Consider the following 21970-nt stretch of genomic DNA (forward strand, 5'->3'; position numbering starts at 1 on the left):
GTTCTATATCATGAATGTGGTAGAAGTTTCTCATATGTAAATATTTGTCAAAAGTCATCAAATTATGGGTGATTTTTATTTATTTTTTAATATTTTAATATTATTGTATTTATTATTGGTTGTTTTAACTGTATAAATGTTATATCTCAAGAAAATTGTTTTTTTAAACCACCACAGAATACAGAATAAATAGTGGAAAAGAATATTCTGTTTGAAACTTTTATCACAGCCTCACTGCTTATCACTAGTGCTAAGTCCCTTCCTCTAGCAGGAGTGGAAGTAGAAAGAGCACATTAGGCAAATAGTCCAGCTAATAAGCATTTCTTGAAATTGAGGCAAGAGGAAAGATTATCTCTTAGGCAGAACTACAGTTGCTAGCAAAATAAAAGGGGGGAGGGATTGAGAATTAGAGAAAAAAAACATGCAGTATGTAAAATGCCTCAGGGTGTTTAATGTAGGTAAGCTTGAAATAGGGTATCCAAAAGATCAAACATAGGATGGAGGAAGTGAGAACAGATCATGGAGTCACCAAACTGGAAAATCACGGAGACTGGAGTGGGAGGGGACAGATGTATTAGGAAAACAGGAAGACAGCCTTAGATGTTAAGTGAAATATGGGATGTTATCTACATCAGGCTTTTTAAAGCTCTCTGCAGTAAGCTAGGCTGCCTGAGACTGGAGAAGTTACCAGGCATATCCAAATTATAATCAGCTTTCCGTCGGTTTGTCTTGCTTTTAAACTTTCAGTCATACCACCACCCTTTGTCCCCAGAAAAGCCTTATTTTTTCAGATTGTTAAATAACAAAATGATTACATACGGATTTGATTTTTTTCCCAAGCAATCAACAAGTAAGAGCATTATCCCAGCCTGCCCAGGGTTGACTTCATCATGCCCTTGCTTACACTTTTCCCCATTCTGCTGTTGGTAATCTATCCCTAGAGATCCTAGAGTCCCTTAATGATCTGGCTCAAATTTACATTTCCAGTCTCATCTTCTGCCTCTTACAGCCATTCTGAAGTTTGCAATTTTTTTCTTACACAGAAAAATAGTTCATTAATAAGCACTTATTACTTTTGATTGACTTTACTGACTTCAACTTCTCAAATAAAACGAGAAAAAATCCAAAGTATGCCTACAACTATTAATATAAGATTAAGCGGTCAGTTCAAAATTGCTATTTCCGAAATTTTCCTAAAAATTCTCCAAGAGCTACACACAACTCAAATATGCACAAAATTGATTATGTGTAAACTACTACTATAATATTTAAAGAATACAATGAATTGAAGGATTTCAATATTCCCAAGCAATTTAATGTGAAACATATACATATGGACATATGTGTGTTAATATACATATATATTCAACTATGTGTCCTATTCTGTGCTAGCATCTCTGCTGTCAGTACCACAATACAACCATCTAGTTCATTTTTGCATATTCCCTGATAATATGTTACCTGATAATATGTTAAGGGCTTATTCTGGGCCACAATTTTCTTATGAGAAAAAGGTTTACACACTATGGGTAACATGAAAGCAATGGTAGTGATGTGAACAAAGGAGTAATTCTCCTAAGCGTTGGTTCCTTCACCATCATTACGACTGATTCCCTGATGTTTACAATATTCCCTGATAGCTTCATGATATTCTAAAAGGTCAAAACAAAGAATATCATAAAGTAAAAGCAACATTCTATTTATATGCCTCACAATGACTTTCTCTCTCAACACACAAATATACACTGAAAGTCATCAAAATATTTCAGTTTCAATTTCATAGATGAACAGCATTTTCTGTTTATTATATTATAACAACATTGCTCTGAACAATTGCTCATTATGTTCTTTTAAGAATGGGTAAGAACAGATAACTACATGAAAGAATGCTACAGTTCCCACACACAGAAACGTATGCCCCAACTTCTCCACATATACAACCAATTAGTAGTGTTTTATTCAACTGTTATGGTTTCCTTCTTCCTTAAAAATTGGCAATGTCCACAATTCATTACATATAAGCTCCCAAAAAGATGTACACCTGTCTTGATTAGAATATCTAGTTCTGTGATATTTTTGAGGCAGAATATATATTTTCTTTTAATTATTGACACCACGTTAAAGTAACTGAATTGCAGAGGAATGAAGATTTGCTTAGAAAACCACTACACATTTTCCAAGTCTGAGAACCAACCAACGCTTGCTATGTAATCCAACATCATAGACACGGAGAAACAAGTCTACTGAGAGTCGATTTAAAAAAAAAATTTTTTTTTTGCATGATTCTGGACCTCAGCACTGCTACACAATCACAATGGAAAGAATGTGTGGTAATTAACCAGCTTTAAATGCTGAAAGTATCCAAACAATCATTCTTTTTCCCTAAGAACTTTTTACAAAACGGGAAATCCTGTAGACTTTATGATTGCTCCTTCAGTTTACTTTACTTTTTAAAAAATGATACTGCTGTTCACAGATTTTTTTCCCTCTCTTTTTTATTTAAGTAAATAGATGATTCCATTTTACTATATTCATTAAATCTCTCTCCAGCATATGTGATTAACTTCTTAGCATAATGACTATTTTCCATAATCTGAGACTGTGGTAAAAATAAAAGGTCAAAGAACAATAGCAATAATAGTAACTGAGTTTTACCAAATACATTTAAGTCAAAAGTATATACCTGTCAATGATCATTATAGACTGTTGTTAAATGTCAATATACTTGGTGATACAGGTACACTGTTTGACTGTGTCTGAGACTAATTAAATTCTGGGATCTTAGCCATGATTTCTAAGAGTTTTACTATAAATTATCCTTATACTAGAACTCAGTATCTCATAGTCATTTCTTTATCATGTGAGATTTGGAATACTGTAAGGAATGAAAGCAATTTATGAAGCAAACTGCAAGGCCACTCTTCTTCATACAGTGGTAAGATGACCATGTATTCTTTAAAAATTTTTATTGGCTCCATATTTTACATTCCACCTTGCCAAAGACACCCTGTTTGTTATACTGGAAGAGGAAATAGTCAATTAATTTTTTATTTCTATGGTGAGTGTATTAGTCAGGGTCCTCCAGATAAACGCAGTTGACCCCTGAACAACACGGGTTTGAACTGCATGGGTCCGCTTATATGCAAATTTTTTTCAAATAAATACTTACTGCAATACTACATGATTTATGGTTGGTAGAAGCCACGGATGCAGAACCACAGATACAGCAGGCCAACTAGAAAACTATAGTCAGATAATAGACTACGCAAGGTTCAGCACCCAACCTCCATATTTTTCAAGGATCAGCTGTACAAAAAATAATAATTATATATATATAATTATTATTTTTATAATATATTTTATTTTTAATATTTAGATACATTTATTTTTAATATTTAGATACATTTAATTTGTTATTATAAATTGGAGTATAGTTGATTTACAATGTTGTGCTAGTCTCAGGTGTACAGCAAAGTGATTCAGTTATACATATACATATATCCATTCTTTTTTGGATTCTTTTCCCATATAGGTTATTACAGAATATTGAGCAGAGTTCCCTATGCCATACAGTAGGTCCTTGTTGATTATCTATTTTATATATAGTAGTGTGTATATGTTAATCCCAAACTCCTAATTTATCCCTCCCCCCACCTTTCCCCTTTGGTAACCATAAGTTTGTTTTCGAAGTCTGTGAGTCAGTTTCTGTTTTGTAAATAAGTTCACTTGTATCATTTTTTTTTTAGATTCCTCATATGTGATATCATATGATATTTGTCTTTCTCTGTCTGACTTACTTCACTTAGTATGATAATCTCTAGGCCATCCATATTGCTGCAAATGGCATTATTTCATTCTTTTTTTATGGCTGAATAATATCACATTGCATATATGTACCACATTTTCTTTATCCATTCCTCTGTTGATGGACATTTATTTAGGCTGCTTCCATGTCTTGGCAATTGTAAATAGTGCTGCAACGAGCACTGGGGTGCATGTACCTTTTCAAATTATGGTTTCCTCTGGATATATGTCCAGGAGTGGGATTGCTGGATCATATGGTAGTTCTATTTTTAGCTTTTTAAGGAACCTCCATACTGTTCTCCACAGTGGTTGTACAATTTACATTACCACCAACAGTGTAGGAGGGTTCCCTTTTCTCCACACCCTCTCCAGCATTTACTGTTTGTAGACTTTTTGATGATGGCCATTCTGACCCATGTGAGGTGATACCTCATTGTAGTTTTGATTTGAATTTCTCTAATAATTAGCAATGTTGAGCATCTTTCCATGTGCTTTTTGGCCATTTGTATATCTTCTTTGGAGAAATGTCTATTAGGTCTTCTGCCCATTTTTTGATTGGTTTTTTTTTTTTGATATTAAGCTTCATGATCTGTTTGTGTATTTTGGAGATTAATCCCTTGTCAGTCGCATCATTTGCAATATTTTCTCCCATTATGTGGGTTGTCTTTTCGTTTTGCTTACGGTTTTCTTTGCTGTACAAAAGCTTTTGAGTTTAATTAGGTTCCATTTGTTTATTTTTGTTTTTATTTTCATTACTTTTTGGAGGTGGATCCAAAAAGATACTACTGCGATTTATGTCAAAGAGTGTTCTGCCTACGTTTTCCTCTGTTTTATAGTATCCAGCCTTACATTTAGGTCTTTAATCCATTTTGAGTTTATTTTTGTATATGGTGTTAAAGAATGTTCTAATTTCATTCTTTTGCATGCAGTTGTCCAGTTTTCCCAGCACCACTTAATGAAGAGACTGTCTTTTCTTGTATATTCTTGCCTCCTTTGTTGTAGATTAATTGACCACAGGTGCGAGGGTTTATTTCTGGGCTTTCTAACCTGTCCTGCTGATCTATGTTTCTGTTTTTGTGCCAGTACCGTACTGTTTTGATTAGCTTTATAACTATTATTTTTATAATAGTATATAATTTTAATAATTTTATATTTTATATATACTTTTTATATATGTACATATATACGTACATACATATATACACACGTATATACACATAAAGAGACAGAGAGAGAGAGAGAGAGAGGGAGGGAACTAGATTAATAGGAACTGGCTTGTAAGATTATGGAGGCTAAGAAGTCCCAAGATCTACAGTTGGCAAGCTGGAAACCCAGAAGAACGCATGGTACGGTTCCAGTCTGCATCCAAAAAGTCCCAGTCCAAGTGCAGGAGAAGACCAATGTCCCAGTCAAGCAATCAGGCAGAAGTTCCCTCTTACTCAGCTTTTTGTTCTATTCAGGTCTTCAAATGATTGGATGAGGGCAATCTGCTTTACTCTGTCTAGTAATTCGAATGCTAATCTCACAAACACATTCAGAATAAAGTTTGATCAACTATCTGGGCAACCCATGGTCCTAAAATTAACCATCACAAGTCTACCCCTTGTCAACTTGGCACCCATACTCATCTCTTAAACCATACTAAATCTCCAAATAAGGACATAATTCTTTTATACCAAGGTCATAAAATGTGATATAGCTATCCTGTGTACAACTGGAAACACACTAACCTCTTCTCCAGAAGAGGAGGTAAAGTCCTTGAGTGATATTTACTCTTCTCCTTGATATCCCAAAATTTAAATACTATGCTGTAAAATTAATAATACTTAAAATACTATGATATACACCTAATGCATTTTATGTTACATGATAAGTGGTTAAGAGAGGAAAAAAAGCAAAGATAATTTACATATATATTGCCATACACACACGCGTGTGCACACACACACACACATATTCATAGCAAAATAAGGAAGAAATACTCATGACTATTACAGTCCTCATTTCTGTATCTGGTCAAATGGTTGTAGCTGGTATTTATAACTGCCTTCTTCCATTACCCATTCTGTATTCCTTTTGTCTTCAGCAAGCACTTCAGCTGGTCATGGTTCTTTACCTGGTGGAGTGATCCAAACTCTCATTCCTGAGGGGTCTGGGCCATCAGTAGTCCTCCCTCAATTGGGTTGTTTTCGTTTTCCATTGACTTTAATTACAGGGCATGATAATATTGAGATGCCCTAAAAAAATCTCCTATATTTCAGACACACTCTTCCTTACCTCCATTGTGGAATAGTAGTCCAATATCCCCTTGGTAGTCAGGATCAGTCACCCTAGCCAGTACAGCAACCCCCTTCTTTGCCTGTTGATTCAGAGGCATGAGGAGCCCAAAGTGGCTGGGCAGTAGTCTTAATTTCCAATTCAATGGAATCATTGTGTCTTCTGGTGGAAGCATTCCTCCCTTTGGAACTAAGACCTATAGGCCAGCAGAGCATAAAGTCACAGAAACAGGAACCAAAATTTTGCCAGTGGCTCACTAGGGGTAATAGTGAAGGGTGCCACTCCCATTACCACCCCTTGATTCTTGGACCTGTGACCCTGGCTATAGAAGAAACAGCACCATATACTGTATGCTAATTCAAAGTATATACAACCTTGTGGAGAACCTTGCACCAGTCCTGCAAGATACTGACACCTTGCTGGCACCATAACTTAGTCTTCAAAAGACCATTCCACCATTCTGTCAAGCCAGCTGCTTCAGGAGGGTGGGAAACAAGATAAGACCGATGAATTCCATGAACATGGGCCCACTTCTGCACTTCTCTTGCTGTGAAGTGAGTTCCTTGATCAGAAGAAATGCTATGTGGAATACTATGTGGTGAATGAGGCAGTCTATAAGTCCAGAGATGACAGTTTTGGCAGAAGCACTGCACGTAGGGACGGCAAGTCCATATCCAAAGTAAACATCTACTGCAGTAAGAATAAATTGCTGCCACTTCAATTATGGGAGCAGTTTAGTATAACCAACCTGCCTCCATTTAGCTGGCTAATCACCCCAAAGAATGATGCCATATCAAGGATTCAGTGTCAGGCTCTGCTGATGACAGACTGGGCACTCAGCAGTGGCCACAGCCAGGCTGGCCTTGATGAGTGGAAGTCTGTTGCTTAGCCTATGTGTAACCTCCATCGCTGCCAGCATGGCCACTTTGCTTATGAGCCCACGAGGCAATGACAGGGGTGACAGGGGAAAGAGGCTGACTGGTATCCACAGAATGAGTGAGTCATCCTATCCACTTGATTATTAAAATCTTTCTCTGCTGAGATCACTCTTCAGTGAGCATTCACATGGTACACAAGTATCTTCACATTTTTTGCCCATTCAAAGAGGTCTATCCACACCTTTTCCCCAAACTTCCTTGTCACCAATTTTCCAATCATGTTTCTCCCAAGTCCCTAACCATCCAGCCAAACCACTGGTCATAAGCCATGAATCAGTATACAATTGTATGTCTGGCCATTTGACCTTCCAAGCAAAGTGAACAACCAGGTGCACTGCCTGAAGTTCTGCCCACTGGGAGGATTTCCCTTCACCACTATCCTTCAAGGATGTCCCAGAAAGGGGCTGTAGGGCTGCAGCCATTCACTTTCCGGTGCTGCCTGCATATCATACAAAACCATCTATATAACAGGCCTGAGTCTTCTCTTCTGTGAACTGATCTTAGCAAACTTCCCATGAGGCCACAGGTGCAATCTGGAAAAAGGAGACACTGTAGCAGAGTAGGGCCCATGGGCATTTGGGCCACTTCTTCAACTTATCTGTGTCTCCAGGGCCTGCTCAGGCCTGATCAGATATATACCGCTTCCACTTGATGATGGAGTGCTGCTGTGTCACATGCCCAAATTTATGGCTTGGTGGTCAGATAACACTGACTTCATGATGGGCAGCTAAGGTCACCTGGTAACTTGGTGGCCCATGGTTATGCAATCAGTCTCTAAGGCCCAAGTGTAGGCCAACAGCTGCTTCTCAAGAGGCGCAGTTATCCACAGAGGATGGCAGGGCTTTGGTCCAAAATCCTAAGGGCCTACATTCTGATTCTCCTAAAGGAACCTGCCAAAAGCTCCAAACAGCATCCCTATCTGCCACTGACACTTCAAGGACCGCTAGATCTGTTGGAACATATGGCCCAAGTGACAGAGCAGCTTGCACAGCAGCCTGGACCTGTGGCAGAGTCTTCTCTTATTCTGGGTCCCACTCAAAACTAGCAGCTTTTTGAGTCACTCGGTAAATGTGCCAGAGTAACACACCCCAAATGAGGAATATGTTGTCTCTAAAATCCAAAGAGACCCACTAGATGCTGTGCCTCTTTCTTGGTTGCAGGAAGGCCCAGATGCAACAACTTATACTTGTCTTAACCTTAGAAGGGATATCTCAAGATACCTCATACCGCTAGACCCCCAGAAATTTCACTGAGGTAGAAGGCCCTTTAACTTTTATCAGATTTGTTTCCTACTCTCTGACACTAAAATGTCTTACTACTAAGTCTAGAGAAGTTGCTGCTTCTTGCTCACTAGGTCCAATCAACAAAATGTCCTCAATTTAATGGACCAGTGTGATGATATCTTATGAAAGAGAAACTTTCACACAAACTAAATTACGACGTAGGGCTGCAGAGCCCTACCCCTGACGTAGGACAGTGAAGGTGTACTGCTGGCCTTGCCAGCTGAAAGCAAACTATTTCAGTTGGACCTTGCTGACAGAGATGGAGACAAAAGCATCCGCCAGACCAATAGCTGCATACAAGTCATCAGGGGATGTGTTAATCTACTCAAGCAATAAAACTATATATGGTACAGCAGCTGCAATTGGAATCACCACCTGGTTAAGCTTACGATAATCCACTGTCATTCTCCAAGATCCATCTGTCTTCTGCACAGGCCAAACAGATCAGATGAATGCAGAAGTGGTGGGAATCACCAACCCTGCACGTTTCATGTTCTTGATGGTGACACTAATATCTGTAATCCCCTTAGATATGAGGTATTGCTTTTGGTTTACTCTTTTCTTAGGTGGAAGCAATTCTAGTGGCTCCCACTTGACCTTTCTCACCATAATCACCTTCACTCCACTGGTCAGATAACCAATGTGGGGACTGTGATAGCTGCTGACTGTATCTATTCCAATTATGCATTCTGGAACTGGAGATATAACTACAGGATGGATTGGAGGACCCATTGGGCCCACTGTGAGACAGACCTGAGCTAAAACTTCATCGATTACCTGACCTCCATAAGCCCCTATTCTGACGATGGACCAAAGGGACAACCGGGGTCTCATGGAACTAGCGTCAATTCAGAGCCAGTATCCAGCAGTCCTTGAAAGATGTGATTATTTCCTTTTCCCCAATGCACAATTACCATGATGAAAGGCCACAGAACCCTTTAGGAAGGGCTGACAGAAAGATTGACAATAAATTTTGACAATGTACCAGGGTCCTTCCTCAAGGGAACCCTGCCTCCTCTTCATTCAAGGGGTTCTAGGTCTGTAAAAATTCAAGTCTCAGAATTGATGGATGGGTCATGACTCTCTGTTTTTTCTGATTCAGGCTAGACTTCTGTTCACTTGACCTAGAACTTTTCTGCTTATACAGATCAAGTAAGAATTTAGTAGGCTTCCTATCTATTTCACTTCTAGGGACACCATGATCAACTAGCCAACACCATTGTTCTGCCTAAATCAGACTATTCTAATTGCCGCTTTGACTCTGCTGCCCAAACCACGCTCACCTTGCCTTTGACAGATGGATGTCATTACTCGGCCCCTGCCACCCTGGAATTCATTTACTCCCATTGCATTTAGGTTTCCCAGTTCAGCGACTGCATGCCTACTGAAGCAATCACAGAGTTCTTCAAGGATGCCAGGGCTCCCCTCACGATTTATCTCTCATAATATTGGTGAAAGCTATGTCTTCTGGACCCTCCCAGTTTGGGTGAGCACTTCCTAAATGACAAATCCACTCTAACATTCCCATCTCCCTAAGCCTTTGACTCCCTTCCTCTACAGTAAACCAAGACAGGTAGGCCCAGCATTTCCAGCTCACTCACTGTGCGCCACCTTTTGGTCCATATTTCAGCCAAACAACTACACTCAATGCAGAATCTCTGCTTAGTGAGCCCATATCAATAAATTCTGCCTGGTCCAACTTTATGTTTTTTTCATGATTATGCTGCACCTTTAGTATCCATTCCCACACATGTTCCCTGGATTTGTCTGTATAAGTTAGAAAGCTCAAGTAGTTCTTTTGGAGTACAGTACATTTCCCCATGAGTCACACTTTGTACCTCACCTTTAGAAGCCTGCTGGGATTTCAGTCTAGTCATAGATCTAGAAGCAAAGAAGAGTGTTGGGGGCAGGTCCTGAGGAGATCAGCATTGTCTTGCCTGGCATCTGCCTCAGGGGCTGCCACTAATGTAGAATTAATCCCCTCAGATCTCAGACAGGGGTGGAGAGGCTACTCCCGCTGGGAGTGAGGAAGTAGCTACCACTGTGGGTAGAGAGACCACTACCACTGAGGTGGGAAGGATGCTCCCTCTGGCAAAAAATACTCATCAAAATTCAGGGGCTCGCTGTCTCTAGCTTCATCTCTTCCCACACACTCCTAACTTTCAGGATCCCATTCCTTCCCAATCAGTGCTCTCCCTATGATGTATCAGTTTATACAGCTCTCACCTACTTGACTGTGAGGTCCTTGAAAACCAAGTGACATTTATTTCTGTATCCTCCAGTGCCTAGTATAGGAACCTGAAATATAGATTTCTATTGAATTGAATTTTGCTTCGCACCATAGTTCAGTTGTCCATTATTTTACTTTCATTAACTTAGTTTGACAGTTATTAAATCCTTGTTTATGCACCTATCAAAGGTCTTCACCTGCTAATAGTGCCCTTTAACAGGAAACAGACTTGTTTACCAGAGAAACACATAAAGGACTTGCTTGCTCACATTTTTCTAAGATAATATAAAACTGCCCTAGCCACTAATTTTCATTTCTTCCTGAAGTAAAGTACCAGTATCCTCAGCAGGATCATTTTTTTCATCTGATCCTAACTTGTAATTTATTTTTTTTCACTTCCATACATAATAAGTAATTGACTACCAATTTTATCTGTAAAAGATTTCTAACGTATATAGACTCTAATTCTTCCAAAACATAGTTAAATGTGCATGTGGGGGAAAAAAAAGAAAAAAGCGTATCTGAAGCACACAAAGTTCTCCTCTCCCTCTATTATTGGGTACATTCCTGACAAATCTGACCACTTCTAAGCAATATTTGAAAGACTTTTCCTCTGTACTATTATGAAGATTAACTAAGCCATTAGCTAAAAATCTAAAGTTTTCCCACAAGGCAATCCAAGCACTCCCAACTTTTTTATATGCCATAGTGCCAGGATCCTACAGAAATGTCAACTGACACTATTTCTCTACTGAGTAAATATATAACCAAATCCAAAAAATGCTAGCTATTAGGTGATGGCACTGACACAGTAAATCTTATTTACTTAAGTTCCATTAGTTGTGTATAAGTATTTCTACATTTTAACCCCATGTTCTTATCAACTGTTTGAATCATCCCAATCTCTTCTACAGCACTGAAAATAATATTCTCAATTATGATTCTCAGGAAGTACAAGATGACAAGATGCTAAGCCAGCAAGTTAAATGCTAGGGAAAAAAATAAGTCCAGCTACCTTTGATTACTAAGGCATTAAAACCCCACAAGTACAAGTCTAGAGATTTTCACCAAATTAAAAAAAAGAAAAAACAAAAAACCTGGGCTTCTGGTTGTCTGATAATCCCATTAACCAAGTAATGTGTTCAGGCATAGCACATGGTAAGCAGTCAATAAATGTTTTCTTACTTTTTGTAATCATTTTGATAATCAATGAACTTTTTAATCATAATTCACAAGCCCTAAAGATTTCCTCTATGTAAACTGACCCAATTATATGAGATGAACTGGCATAATATAACAGCTAATAATTCCAAGTGGCCACACAAGACAAAGAATACAGAGTTTACATAAAGAGTTCACCAAGTCACTAAACAAGACAGCAAAAATAGCAACAAAAACAGCAACAATAAAAAACCCTGGGGAGGAGAGGAATTTCTGATTTCCAGAGTTGCCATGTTACATATAAAATATATTAAAAAAATATATATATACACATATATTTACAAATATCTAGTTTTCAACAGAAATTATGAGACGTGCAAAGAAACAAGAAAGTATAGCCCACACACAGAGGGGAAAAAGGCAGTCAATAAAAATCTGCTCATGAGGAAACTCAGACATTAGACTTAGACAAAGACGTTAAAATCAACTACTTTAAATATGTTCAAACATATAGTCTCAAATCACTAAAGAAAACTATGCCTAAATAACTAAAGTATAATAACAGTCTCATAAAATATAGAGTACTAATGAAAAGATAGGAATTATAAAAATAAAATATATAAAATCTGGAGTTGAAAAGTACACTGACTGAAATTAAAAATTCACTAGAAGGCCTCAACAGCAAATTCTGAGCTGACAGAAGAAAGAATCAGAGAATCTGAAGATAGGTCAATTGAGATTATCCAGTTTGAGGAACAGAAAGAAAAAAGATAAACAAAAATAAACAAAGTATCAAAACCTGTGGATAACTGTCAGGAATACCAACATATGCATAAGCATAATGAGAGTTCCAGAAAAAGAGGAGAGAAAAAAAGGGGCAGAATAACTACTTCAAGAAATAATGCTAGAGGGGCTTCCCTGGTGGCACAGTGGTTAAGAATCCACCTGCCAATGCAGGGGACACGGGTTCGAGCCCTGGTCTGGGAAGATCCCACATGCCGTGGAGCAACTAAGCCTGTGTGCCACAACTACTGAGCCTGTGCTCTAGAGCCCGCAAGTCACAACTATTGAGCCCACGTGCCACAACTATTGAAGCCCACGCTCCTAGAGCCCATGCTCCCCAACAAGAGAAGTCACCGCAATGAGAAGCCCACGCACCACAACGAAGAGTAGCCCCTGTTCACCACAACTAGAGAAAGCCCACGCACAGCAACAAAGACCCAATGCAGCCAAAAGGAATAAACAAATTTAAAAATAAATAAATAAAAGAAAGAATGCTAGAAATTTTCACAAATTTGATGAAAAACATTAACCTACACATCCAAGAAACTCAACAAGTATCAGCAATTATATTAAATACACAGGGGTTAAACACTCTAATCAAAAGGCAGAAATTTGCAGAATGAATAAAAAGCATGATCCAACTAGGCACTGACTACATGACATGCCTTAGATTCAAAGACACAAGTAAAATATTGCACACCAGTATTGTATCAAGGATAACTGAATATTTCATAATCAATATGCAGAATGGTATACTATAACAACCCAAGGTTTGGAGCATCCATTTTATAAAAGTCTGTAAGTCAGTCAAAAATCTGATTTTCATTCATCCAAAATGTAGTTTTTTAGTAATATACATATAAGCCCCTATCAGTGAAGCATACTTATAGATGAATGCATCTTGCATAATACTGCAGCACTGTCTTTACTACAGTTGCAGATGTTCTGAATTCTTATAATACAAAAGTAAAGCATCTTGAAATGATCATGTAGACCCTCTTTCACCACAAGATGGAACACAAAATAAAAGGCAATTTGGCTGGCCTCTTCGTTATCTATGCCTACTTTTGGTAGGAGATGCACATGGTCTATGTTAGCAAGGCTGGCAAAGGGAGAAGAAAGTCAGTCTTCTCTGAATACCAGGAAAAAGTGATTCCACACTTTACAAAATAGCGCTTATTTCACTGATACAGTTAATCTATATATGTGTTCAACTGCATTACATACATACCAGAATGTTCATACTCTTCTAAGGTAAAAAGGTTTACTAGAATTATAACATGCTGCATTTTAAAGTAGCTAACGTTATTTCTGATCTTCATCTATTAAACCTGTAATTTTTTAAAAGTCTTCTAATTTCAAAATTTAAAAATTATTGTATTCTCTGCTAGTGACAATAAATGTGTCTCTAATTCTTTAAGTAAAACTCTACAGCATATAGCTAACAACAGTCTTCGTACCACTTACTGGGGATTTGACAGGGAAGGGAAGAGGATACAGGTCAAGAAATATCTAAAATAATTTAAAATTAGACAATATAAAAGGACAGAAATTTGGGTAAAATTTTAGAATTAACTGATACTGTCTCATGTTGATTTATTAAATTGCTTAATGAGTTTATTCTAAGAATTAAAATTAGAAGACAGATCCAGAGTAAGCAGACTACATACAAAATGCTTACGTGAACTCTATAACGGCATTATCGCTTACAAATAAAAGCAGATTCAAGAAGACTTGTGATCAAACTCCAGCTCTATCACTCACTGTTAATACAAACATAAATAACTTTGCTCACTTGTCTGAGACTCAGTTTCCTCATCTATGAAATGGGAAAAATACTACCTACCTCAAAAGGTTCTGGTTGGAATTCAGTAAAACAACATACATAAAGGGTTTCTGCATGATGCTGGACACAAAGATTTCTACAATCCTTATCAAAAGAAAAACATGAGTATTTTCCATTACACAAAATGCATCAGGAATTCTATCTAAATCACTGACAGCAAAATAATAATGTGGATGGAAAAGCCATTTATTTATTCCACATGCTAAACCTATAAAATAAATGATTTAAACTGGATAAAATCTAAGGAACTGAGTTTCTGAAATTCTAGGATTCTACCATAAAGTGATGCACAAAAAGTCAATGATATTTACTGCCACATTTTACTCTAAAATTTTTTACAAATACATGGTCTGGAGGACAAATTCTAGGAATATAAAATAAAACAAGAAGGCAGTGTATATTAAGAATCTGAAAATATTTCATACACTTTGAGTAATATCCACTTTTTTAAAAATCAATTAAAAAAATTTTATCAGAGTTATGCACAAAGATTTAATATTAATTCTGAGGAAAACAACTATCCTAACTACAAATCAAGAACATACAAATCAAGTTTTCCAAAAATTCATGATGCAGTAAGCACTCAGTGTAAGCCTAGCAAAAAGAAAAAACTGTAAGACAATATTTACAATTTTGTTTTTTAAATGTTCGCAAAAAAAAAAAAAAAGCCAGCAAAATATAGCAGGAATTATCTCATATTAATGGAAATGGATTAACTCTTTTCTTTATAGGATTATTTCCCAATTTTCTACTGTAATCAACTATGATTTCCACAATCAAAAAACAATACAGTATTCATTTATGATTTTTAAAAAACTCTCAGTGAACAAGAAGCTAAAGAAAACTTCCTCAATCTGATGAGAACTGTACTTTCAAAAAAACCTATAGCTAACTACTTAATGGTAAAAGATTACATGCCTTCCCCACTAAGAAGACAAACAAGGCAAGGATGTCAGCTCTTACTTGTTCTGTTTAACATCACACTGAAGGTCCTAGCCAGTGTAACGAGACAAGAAAATGAAATAAATTAAATAAAAGGCAAATAGGAAAATATGAACTAAAACTGTCTCTACTGGCAGACAAGACTGTCTACATAGAAAATCCCAATGAGTCTACAAAAGCTACTAGGGTAATTGAATTTATTAACAAGGTTGAGAATCCAAGGTCAATATAAAATATCAATTTATTTATATAAATAATTGGAAACTGAAATTTTTTAAAGGATTACCATTTACAACAGCACCAAATAACATGAAGCACTTAGACATAAATATAACATTTTGCACAAATATGTGCATAATTATTACGCTGAAAGCTTTAAAACGTTAATGAGAAAAATCAAAGACTTTATTAACATCTTAACAACATTAAGATGTCAATTCTCTCCATATAAAACTATAACTTCAGTGCATCCACAGTCAAAATCCCAGAATGCCTTTTTATAGAATAGGCTGATTCTAAAAATGTACATGGAAAGAAAAGGAGCTAGGATACCCAAAACAAACACACACAGAAAGTAAGCTGGAAGACTCAGACTTCCTAATTTCAAGACATACTATAAAATTACATTAATAGGGACTTCCCTGGTGGTGCAGGGGTTAAGAATCCACCTGCCAATGCAGGGGGACACGGTTCGAGCCCTGGTCCGGGAAGATCCCATATGCTGTGGAGCAAATAAGCCCATGTGCCACAACTACTGAGCCTGTGTGTCACCAACTACTGAAGCCCGCATGCCTAGAGCCCGTGCTCTGCAACAAGAGAAGCCACTGCGATGAAAAGCCCGCACATGGCAATGAAGAGTAACCCCCTCTTGCTGCAACTAGAGAAAGCCCATGTGCAGCAACGAAGACCCAATGCAGCCAAAAATAAACAACAAATAAATAAATTTATTTTTTTTTAATTTACATTAATGAAGACATTGTCGTTTTAGCCAAAGGAGATACATAGAACAATGGAAGAGAATTGAGAGTCCAGGAACAGATCTACACATAGTCAATTGATTTTTTACAAAGGTGCCAAGAAAATTTACTGAAGAAAGGATGGTAAGGATAGTCCTTTCAATAAGTGGTGCTGGACAAATTGGGTGTCAATACACAAAAAAAGAAAGGGAAAGAGAAAAAGAACTTTGACCCATATCTTGCACCACATACAAAAATGAAGAAATAATTGATCAAAATAGATCACAGACCTAAAGGTAAAATCTAAGACTATCAAAGTTCTAGAAGAAAACACAGTTTAAAAAAAAAATCTTTATATCTTTGGGTTAGTCAAAATTTTCTAGATAGGACCCAAAAGCACAAATCATAAAAGAAAAAAATGATAAACTGGACTTCTTCAAAATTTACAACTTCAGCTATTTGAAAGATACTGTTAAGAAACTAAAAAGACAAAGCACAGACTGAAAGAAAATATTTGTGAACATATATATGATAAAGGAATTGTATCCAGACTATACAAAACTCTTACAACTCACTAAGAAAATAGACCAAAGATTTGAACAGGTAACTTCACCAAAGAAGACATACAGATAGCAAATGATAGCAAATGAGCACATGAAAAGATGCTCAACATATTAGTCGATAGGAAAACTTAAATTAAAACAACAATGAGATAGCACTAAATACCTATTAGAATAGCTAAGATTAAAAGTAAAATGACAAATGCTGACCAGGATGTGGAGCAAATGGAACCATCAAACATTGCTGGTAAGGATGTAAAATGAAACAGCTATCTTGGAAAATAGTTTGGTAATTTCTTATGAAGTTAAACAAACATTTGCCACATGATCAAAGAATCCTACTCCTACTTAACAAGAAATGAAAGCATATTTCTACACAAAGACCGGTAGATGAATGTACAAAGAACTGTACATGAATGTTTACAGCAGCTTCATTCCTAAATGCCAAAAACTGGGAACAACCTAAATGTCCAACTGGTGACTAGATAAACAAATTGTGATATAGCCATACAATGAAATAGCACTCGGCAATAAAAAAAGAACAAAGCACTGATACATGCACCAAAATGGATGAATCACAAAAGCATTAAGTGAAAGAAACCAGAAAACAAGGTCTATACACTGTAGGAGTCCATTTATATGACAGTCCAGAAAAGACAAAGCTATAGGAACAGTGAACAAATCACTGGTGGCCAGATCTACTGTTAAGGGGAGAAAACGAACTACAGAGGAGCAATGAGGGAACTTTCTGGAATGATAGAAATGTTCTTTGTCTAGTTTGCGGTAGTGGTTACATGACTATTATGCATTTGTTAGAATTTAAATAACAAGATACTAGACGAGATTTTTTTTACTTGTAAAGTATACCTCAATAAACCCACATTTTAAAAGACACAGGACATGCCCTTTTGGAAAATATGCATCAAATTAAATGAGCTAAACCCAGCTAAATGGGTATTTGGGTGGGGGAGAAACAGTGGGGAAACAAAAAAATCAGAAATACTGGAAATCAAAATATTGATTTATCAGTAGTAAATAAGAAGAAACACATTGATACAAAGAGTTACTCTAAAGAGAGTTGCCTTTTTTATTGTTCTCATTGTTAAGACAGAAAATAACAAAATTTGATGAGTTTCAAGAAAGACCAAAAGTCACAAGTAACAAGACTGATAAAGGAGGCACAGTGATTACAAACTAAAATTTGGAAACAACTCACCTAAACATGCCCTTTTCAATTTACTAATTAAAAGAGTCCCATCCACCCTAATGTACTTCCACCCCAATTTCTGCTATGAAGGGCAAGATAATAAACCTTCAAATAGTTTTCTTTATTCATAACAATCCTATGTACTTTACAAATCTTACATCTATAGTTAGGGCTGCAAGATAAAATGCCTCTAACTAGGCAAATTCCTATTTGTCCATTTAAGCTTCAGACCAGCTATTTGGTAACCATCTTTCTTTTCTTCTTCTTTTTTTTTTTTAACTGCCACCAAAAAAAAAAAAAAAGCTGTCTCTGTGATGACTTTCTGAAGTTTCTTTTTGTCTGTTATTATCAAGATGATTAAAATAAACAGAAAGCTCTCAGAAGGTTTGAGCTGATCACTCCAATAAGATACATTTTTCCATTTAATGAAAGTTAAGAGGTAAATTGTAACTTTCATCACTTTGTTTTCTTTATGTTTATTCCATTTGGCTTGTACTGTTGCTAGGAAACCTGTTCATAATAAGATTTCCCAGCCCACAGAACAACCTCCTAGCCAGCCTGGAGGATACCAAACTCTGTAACCAGGGCAATTCTCTACCACACAATTTACTGGCTAGCCAGCACCATACAGGTGCACTCTCCCTGGCATCCCCCCGCTGCATTAACCTTACAGGTACAGTACAGCGAATCCCCTTAATGCAACAGAAATTGTAGCAGAAGGTAAATGATATGAAGTGTTCAGCTCTCTGATGGCAGAGAACAACGCGAATTTATTGCCACTCCCTGTCACCCCACCCAACTAAATATTCTGGGTATTTTGTCTTAAATTGTGGGGTGAAATGTTAGCCCACCCCAGTGACAAGATGTAACGTCAGTCCACCCCAATCTCTAGTACCATGCAACATCCAAACTGCGTCCAAAAGCCATCATCCAACTACCGCCCAGATAAATATTTGGAGACTAAGGTGGGCATCAGTATCTGCACAGTTCAGAGGGGGAGAGAAGGAAAAGAGCCGTAATTCTTAAGGTGCCACTGAATCACCTATAGCCGTGGCCAGAACTGTACCCTCCAGGAAATCAGCCTCTGCCCCAACTCTCATCAGGGAAGCAAGTGAGAGTAGCAGCAGCAACATCATCCTACCAAAAAGAAAACCCACTCAGCGCTGCTTTTAAGAGTTCCCATTCCTTCAAGCGAAGACAAAAATAGGCTTCATGTCCAAAGCTTTGCTCCGCACTATGCAACAAGGGCAGATGGAAGAAACATCTTTGAGGAGAGAGGGGGCGCACTTAAGAGGATGAAAGATGCCTCACCACTAGGAAAGTTACTGGCTGCTGCTTTCACCCCGAAACGCCACTTTTATTGCAACCTATGGCCCAAAGTAACGGCAAGGAAATGTGACTGACGGCCGTTGTAGAGCTTTACCCTGGTGTACCTGGCCAAGTCGAAGGAGAAACATAAACCAGGCGCGATCGGTGAAAACTCGGCAAGGATCAAAGTCAACGTTCAGTGGGAGCTTCGGTGACACAACAGTCACGTGTACTTGTGCGTAGGCTTTCAAAAACATTCGATTCTGCAAAGCGCAGGGGCCGAAACCTGTCGGCGAGGGCAAGCTCTGGTCGGCACCGCCCGCCAAGGGAGGCAGGTCACGCCCCCTGACTCTCAGGCACCGCGACCGACCTCCCGGGGCCAGGCCCTGGCGGAAGCCCGGCCGCGCTCCCCGCCCGCGCCCGGGCGCGCGGCCGGCCTCGCGCGGCCCCGGCCCCAGACCCGAAAGGCGAGCGTCCTTTTACCTGCGCCCCGGCTCTCGCCGCCGCCGCCGCCGCCGCCGCCGCCGCCGCCGCCGCCGCCGCGCCGCTCCCCCACGCCGCCAGGTGAGCCACCCCCAGGACACAGCCCGCAAGCCTGCACGCGGGCGCGACCCTGACCCGGGGAAGTAGGGCCCCGGCTGCACGAGTTGGGGTAGCCCACGTACCACGCACCACCCGGCTTCCAGCACCTCTGCCCCCGGAAGTTGATTTCCGCCAATGCCCGCCCAAGGCCGCGCCTGTCACTCAACGCCCACAAGCGCATCACGTGTGCCTATGCTGAGGCCGAGCCCGGGGGCCCTATCTTCAGAGGGCCGTCACCCCTGGCTCGAGTGGTCTTCGGAGCGCTGCCCTGGGAAAGAGGTTGACTCAGGCGCTACTTCCTGGTGGTTACAGCTTCTAATTCCCCTTGAATGACAGGCCCTTTTTCTATGCCGAATCCATGCAAATCAAACCATCCCCAAGTTGGCACTGCCATCCGGGACTTTGTAGGATTGTTCCAGAGAGGAGGAACAATCCTCTTCACCACCTCCAAGCAGAGTTCCCTAAATACTGGAACTCAGTTAAATGCTGACGTGTGCTCAAGAAAGCGGAGTAGACAACTGCTCCATCTCCTCTTGACGTATCGGAACTCGCAAAGCACCAGGATGCACCCAAGCCCAGAGCCTTTCCAGACCACTGCTGTATGACTTCAGCCAAAGAACTCTGCTCTAGAGTTACGTATGATCTTGTCTTCATCTCCAGATCACAGCAATTTGTAGACGCCATCTCTGTTTCAGAGAGAATCAATTATCCGCTACAGAGACACCCCCTTTCTTCCAAACCTTCAAATAATTTCTCCTAAAGAAAAGAGAGAATGACAAAACTAACCGTTTTATTTGAAAGCAGACATGGTTATGTAGTTTTTTGTTTTTTGTTTTTTTGGTCCATTTGAGACTGTCCATAGATGTGAAAGAAAAACAATCACCAGGACATTTGTTAAAGATTTTTCCATTTTTGACATGGGAGGGATTTGGGGAACATCTATTTAACAATTTATGTAACAATTTTTTACTGTCCCTACTGAGCCAAGTTGGGACAATCCAAGAGTGCACAGGATTCACTCAAGATCTTTGCCTTCAAGGAGTTAACAGTCTAGTAAGAAAGACAGACAAGTAACCAGGGAATTTGAGCATTAGTCTCTGGAATATTCATGTTCATTGTATAACAGGCATTCTTTAACGTTCTGAACTTTAACATTTTGGACATTATTTTTCTCATCTTTCCACTGAACAAAAGTGGCTCAAGTCTGTAATCATCTCTGCTCTGTACTGGAGGTGGAGTATGTCAGCAAGGAATCCTAACAATCAGTTCTCCAGTAAGTGCAGGCTCGAGTGATTAATGAACAGTTTCAATATTGAGCATGAATGTCACCTCTTCTACACCCTTTTTTCCTGTCCACCATCTTCTTTGTGTGCATAGCAAACAGATTTCTATTATAGGAAATCTGATGCTTTCTTACACATATTTGTTTACCTGTCTACTAGACCACCAAGTCAAGGACCACTTCTCAGTTATATATCTTTTTTTTTTCTTTTTTTACTAGATCACTGATTTATTATACAGTAAGTCACCTACATACAAGCGAGTTCTGTTCCAAGTCATTTTATATGTTTTAGTCTACTTCTCCTTTATCTTTGTATATCCTGCAACCTAGCACAGTGTCTAGTGATTAGAAGAAAGAATTTAATAAATGTTTCTTAAACTGAATACATAACAATTATCTTTGTATCATTGTGTGTCTCATCTCTTTCTGCTAGAAACTTCAGATAAGTTTCTGAGAGTTTTCATTGATATATCTACATGCTACCTCTGTCCCACTTAATCCAATATTCAGTATTAAACAGATTTATAAAAACTAAGTATTTATTGAGCACTTGCTATGTGCCTGGAATTGGACTAAATATTTTAAACGTATTATCTAATGTGTCATCACACTAATCCTCTGGAATAAGTATATTAATATATTCACTTTTTAGGTGAGGATACAGACTTAGGGAGGGTAACTCGACCAAGCGGCAGAACAGGATTCAAAGTCAGCTGTGCCCAACGAAAGGATTTGTTGATTCACTACAACACACTGCCTCTGCTTTTTGCATCATTTGTTTGTGAACCCAAATCTCTCCACCTCCAAGATG

General features: G+C 38.5%; 1 protein-coding gene across 7 annotated transcripts in view; it reads right to left on the reverse strand.

The window, feature by feature from the left end:
- CCDC91 (coiled-coil domain containing 91) overlaps positions 1 to 19980 on the reverse strand; it is a 371744-nt gene extending 351764 nt beyond the window's left edge. For 5 of the 7 annotated variants that reach the window (XM_057557084.1, XM_057557080.1, XM_057557083.1 and 2 more), the window contains exon 1: positions 19779 to 19969. The gene's annotated coding sequence lies outside the window, so the exon portion shown is untranslated. Of the gene's footprint in view, positions 1 to 19420; positions 19444 to 19778 lie in introns of those variants that run through there. The other 2 variants (XM_007175702.2, XM_007175701.3) reach the window with 2 other exon arrangements.
- Positions 19981 to 21970: the final 1990 nt, after the last annotated feature.

The sequence above is a fragment of the Balaenoptera acutorostrata genome, chromosome 11 (assembly GCF_949987535.1).
Source record: "Balaenoptera acutorostrata chromosome 11, mBalAcu1.1, whole genome shotgun sequence".
NCBI lineage: Eukaryota > Metazoa > Chordata > Mammalia > Artiodactyla > Balaenopteridae > Balaenoptera > Balaenoptera acutorostrata.